This window comes from Rhopalosiphum padi, chromosome 1 (assembly GCF_020882245.1).
Source record: "Rhopalosiphum padi isolate XX-2018 chromosome 1, ASM2088224v1, whole genome shotgun sequence".
Taxonomy (NCBI): Eukaryota; Metazoa; Arthropoda; class Insecta; order Hemiptera; family Aphididae; genus Rhopalosiphum; species Rhopalosiphum padi.
This window is the reverse complement of record NC_083597.1, coordinates 63,840,881-63,846,880: the sequence shown is the minus strand read 5'-3', so window position 1 is coordinate 63,846,880 and position 6,000 is coordinate 63,840,881. Positions and strand designations below refer to the sequence as shown.

The following is a 6,000-nucleotide window of genomic DNA, read 5'->3' as shown; positions in this document are numbered from 1 at the left end:
CAGTGCGTTCTCGACTTCGGCTCCGCGAACTTACGGCCAACCTTTAACCGAAGTAATAATAGACGAACATCGTAAACCATTTGTAAGTATTATATATTATTTAATTTAATTTTAATGTTTAAAATTATCTCATACACATCATAATTTTTCCCATTTAGTTTAAAAATGTTCAAATATGAATCAAGCACGCAATATAATAAAATTAAAAAATATTTTAATTTCTATATAGCTATGCATTTAATAATTTATTTTATGTGATTATTAAATAATAATACGTTAAAAGCTTACAAACAAATTTAGAGAAATTGCAATAATGTTAATTAACGCTTTTATTGAACATTTTTCTTTTTACAATTATTGTCACTAGATATCTTTTTTAATGATATTGTTATATACATGTGTGTTTTAAATTAAGTATTTAATTTATTTAATGCGTATAAAAATATAATTCTAGTATATTCTATTTTCTATAATAAACTAAATTAATATAAAATCTACTACTAAAATGCCCCAATAAATTGTTACCTAAATTATTTAATAAAAAAACAAAATATATAAAACTTAGTAAAAAATCAAACCACTTAATATCTTTGAAGGCTGAAACACTATTACTTACGTATTAAAAATATATTATCATATAATATTGCTTCATTACGAAAGTCTTGAAATATAGTAGTAATTTTAATATGTCATAGTTTTGATTATCCTTAAGTTAGTTGCCAATTTAAATATTATTTAAAAAAAATTAAAAAACAGATTGTAATAATGTAAATAAACCAACAGCATAATATAATTTCTGTTGTAGACCCTACGCCTATAATATTACAATTTTCGAAGTAACAATTCTATAGTTCTTTTTATATTTTTTCCTTCCAATTGAATTTTATTGTGTAAAATGTATTAATTTTATTATTAATTAGTGATTTAATATTATTTTCTTATTTAAAACCATTTTTTGAAAACTAGGTTTTACATCGGTATTTAAATAAGGCATCGCCCATTTGCGCCAAAATAAAAAAGGTATGTTTTTTTCTGACAGCCCAGTCGCCAAAAATTTACCTGATATAATTATAATAAAGTAATATATTTTTTTTTTCAAATAATTTTAATCAATAAAATTTATTTAAATCATAATCAATATTGTACGAATTTTTCGATTAGGTTCTTTCGGGAAAAACTACGAGTACCATCAATAATAAGCATTTTTTTTTTAAACAATAATAAATAATTAGTAGGTACACATTTTTTTTGAAAATTATATGCTTTGGGTAATATTATAATACTCAATCATCTGAAGTTAAAAATATCGATGTAGGTAGAAAACAATCTAAATCAACAGTTCTCAAACTGTTGTACGCAAAATACTACATGGTGGTACGCGGAGGGCTGTTATACTGTAGTTGTAGTATTTTACTTAAGTGGTACATAAAAAAAAAAAAATTGAGAACCGCTGATATAAATTATAATTGAAATATAAACTATTCATTCAAGTAGGTATGACAGGTATTTACAAATGTACAATGTAGGTACATAGTCATGTGAATCGTTAGTTGAAAACGCATCACTACCTATCCACTCTTCTATAATACCTATACTTAACCTTCAATTAACTCACTGGGGATACGTTAAATTAAAATGTCATGATGAATAATATATAAATAGCTTTATTGTAACAAAGAAACATGATCACAATCGCAAACAAGTAACTTTGGATCATGGGATAATGCACAAATCTCTAGGCATTTTCTTCCTTTACGCGATGACCCAAACAGATGATACAAAGGATTCGGTGAATTCGAATAGACAAAGACGTTTTACAATCCCTAAACACCACAGAAAATAAATCCTAAACAATGTTAAAAGCGTTTGTCGAAAAGTAATATTACAGAAAATGGGTTAGTAAATGATAATGTTTGGTTTTATACGAATTCGACAATCCTTCATTTTTTATGTATCTGTCAACCATTTTACCTTAATTTATAAAAACTTACAAATTACTCTTTTTATTTAAAAACCACGAAAATAACGATGATAAAAAAGAGTTAAATTCTATTACTTAAGTTAACGTAGGTATTTTATGTATTTCTTTTCAATTTGATTTTAGATTCTGAGCAGGTCGACGAATGTATTATTGGTTTAACAATGATGACGTGATTGTGCGTTTATTTTAGATTCCGAACAGAGCTAATCTAACGTAATAAGTAAAGTAAAATAAATTACTTTAAAAGTTATATCAAAAAACATATCAAGAAATATTATATAGGCTGACGGTCAACAGATCGTCTTCGCTTAGCTATCATTTTTCGTGTTCAATGATATAACATTGAATAGAAATTTAAAACACCTATTATAGTGACCTACTTGATACCTAAAATACAACCAAGTGGTACTCACTTGCTCGCCTTTTTTTTTTTAACGAAGACACTTTTTATACCAAAAAAATACTTCAATATTGAGGCTAATTTCTATCAACGAATTGTCTAGTTTGTTATTTCGGAGTCAATTACACTTACTATTCTGGACAATCGATAAAAAAACTAAAAATAAAGTGACGGTATTTAAACAATACTAATTTTTACGAAATTGATTTTTTTATTTTTTTGTTATTTGAAAAATCAAATAACGTATAGATACTTAAAATATTTATGAACTATTTATTACGCATTTTACAGTTTTGATTTTTTAAAGCAATTTATAGACATTTTAAAATTTTCCTTAGTTTTTAAAATAGATTCATCGAAAATCATAAATTAATCTTCAGTCAAAAAAATTAGAAATTTAATACGATAGTTGTAATAAAAATTATTTAAAATATTAAAAATAGATATGCAACATATTCTTTAAAAACGTCTAAAGTTCAATTATGCAATTCAATAATTTAACGAAAAATAATGATATTAGCTATTAATATGTTGTAATTCAAAAATATTAATTTCAGAGACTTAAATTCATTACTACAAATTTTATTGTTTACTATATAGTCTGTACACAGAGCAAACATTAAAATATTTAGACTAATTTTAAACTATTTATACCTACTATGCGAATCTTATTTGACCGTTCTAATGTACATTTTTGCTATACTTATTAGTTTATCAGTTATTCATATAATCAGTATAATATTATGATAGGTATTATAGCACATTAAATGCGATTATATATTGGCATATTGAGCAAATGTTCAACATATTGTATTACTAATAGTAATAAAAATATGAATTATAAAATATTCTTAGAAATATAGCGGCCAGACACGTCTCTGCTAAGAACCGTTTAACGTAATTCAATTCAAATTTAAAATATTCATTATAGTGACCTGGCATTGCGTATATTCAAAATATACTACATTAAATTAACTTCCCTGATTTTTTAGTTATCTACTATTTTTCAATAATTTTTAGGCTAAAAAAATATTTTAATCCCATTTTTAATGACCAATATTTCTTCTTTAAAATATAATTTTATTTCATTTATTTTAAATAATATTTTAGTAAATTTAGTAAATAATAACAGACATCTTACGAATTATCTGAAAAATAATAACATATTGGATATTGGTATAGGTAATGCTGCACAGAGCAATTGATAAAACTCTACCATGGCAACTGGCGAATCACAATATTTACCTGCTATCTGACCCGGGCGACCGACCGTTGGCATATAAGCCCCTTGACAGCCGGCATATTAATAGTACCTATCTATGTGTGATTTATATACCTATTCGACTATTTATATGTATACCAAAAAATCATTTTTATCTAACAGAGTATCCTAATACTAATTTAATTAAAAAAATATGTAATCGTTTAAATTAGTTTTTAAGTTTATCAAGTTACAACATAAATATATATATATATATATATATATTCATATAACTATGTATATTTTTGTTCAAAATCAGTAATATATAAATATATATAAAAAAAAAGGTAAATATAATAAATAATAATGCTTTGCATTTTTATAATGTGTAACAACACACAGTAAATATAATAAAATGGATTTATTCGGTATACTCATATAGTCATATGTATAGTTAACTAACATTTTATTTTACATTTACGAACAACGCTGAAACATTTTCAAAATATAATTTTTTAATTTTTTACATAATATAAGTTCATATAATAACTTATAAATTCATAATTAACAACGAAAAATTAATTATTTCACTAACACTGTTGAATATATAAAAATTATATTTTTGTTGGTTATAATAATAGTCATGTGCTAATCGAATAAAAATACAAAATTATATTTTTTGTAATTTTAAATATGTTTCATATAATTAGGTTACTTAGCACAAACATTTAAATCAATCGATATATTATTTTTCTTAATTTCTTATTCTCAAATTCAAAATAATATTTTAAATTAAGTCGTAAACGTGTACAGAAAACAAACATTAAATACCTACCAAGAAATAAATTCATTTAAATACATCGTAATAATAAGAAATATATTGATGTAGATATCGATAAATATGTATTTAAATAATACAATAATAATAATAGTTTTATTCGTTTATTGCATTTAAAAAGAATACATACATACTTAGAATACAATTATCTTTCAACATAATATACTTATTAGTATTTACGGTGGACAATTACCTACCCAAATATTGGTTCTAAATTTTTAACGCTCAATATTGTTGTATAATAAATATATTCATATGGTATATCTAAAAAAATATATAACAAATGTATTCAACTGAACTTCTCAGAACACGGAAATAGAAAAATATAGACCAAAAATAATAATGTATAATTTTAAGACTACATAGGTATTATATTTATCATTTCAAAGGAATACATAAAATATAATACCTACAATAATAAACGCTCACTTGCATGGAAAGCTATTGTTTGAGAATTCAACACGACTGATGTTATTTTAAACATATAATAAAAAAATTCGTATGCACGTAAATGCAAACGACTGTGAGCGAAAAAAAAACTTTTAATCCGTAAGACCAGATCGTAGACCGACATCAAAAAAGAAACCGTTCTATATATACGATAATGATAAAATAAAATATTCCACGACAACCGCATAATATCTAAATACGTACATAATAAACAGAAGATTTTAGTTTTTTTGAATCGTAAACCATTATGTATTGTATTAAGGTTCGTGCAAACAACCGTGTTCGTTGATATCCATTACAGTCATATTATGTACCTGTATGGCTGAACCTAGTTGATGTTTGGCGATTCGCGACGATTTATGGCTCACGCGCCAGTCGACGCGTGTAATCAAACGTTCATATTAAATTATGTGCAAATAGGTTGGCAAACATGAATAAGATTATATTATATACAGTAGCCAGAAATAAGCCAAGACTCGAGGTGTTAGTTAAACTTATTAGTTATTGCTGGTGGTGTCGAGACGAGATAACGAAAAAGGTTTCTATAGCTATAAGATCAAGATAATAGGCAATAACAGCACATTAGCACTTAGTTTTATCTCGTAAATAAAAATCAGATAAATTCAATTTTGTCCTAACCTAGGAACAGTTGAAATGGTTAAACAATTTAAAAAATAATATAAAGAATAAATCATGTTGTAAAATAGTTATATTTAAAAAAAATACACACTTTAGCAACAAAATTATACTACTATAGACGAACAGTCATTTATTATACCGGAGACTAAAAATACTATTTAAAAACAACCAAAGTAAAAAATAATAAATACTATGATATATAATAATAATAATATATTATATCGATAATATTATGCCATTACTAGAGAGATTCATCCCTACTAATTACGCTCGCCAATTCCTCGAATAAAATGATTTTTTTATTTCAATACTGATAATTGTTTTTTTAATTATTATTTTTATTTTTTTGTCTTGACAAATTTAAAAGACTGAGAAACAAAAAAATACAAAACTTTTATATATAACAGAAAGACATTATATAGGTACTAAGGTACCTATTAATAATAATTATTAATGACTTTTATTCCAATTAACCTTATGTTCTTCTACTA

General features: G+C 24.3%; 1 protein-coding gene across 2 annotated transcripts in view; it reads left to right on the top strand.

Moving 5' to 3' along the window:
- The window catches only part of LOC132924203 (trace amine-associated receptor 1), a 55,799-nt gene continuing 49,799 nt past the window's right edge, over window positions 1-6,000 (top strand). Inside the window, exon 1 of one of the 2 annotated variants that reach the window (XM_060988388.1) lies at window positions 1-82. The gene's annotated coding sequence lies outside the window, so the exon portion shown is untranslated. The remainder of the gene's footprint in view (window positions 83-6,000) is intronic. The other variant, XM_060988380.1, reaches the window with a different exon arrangement.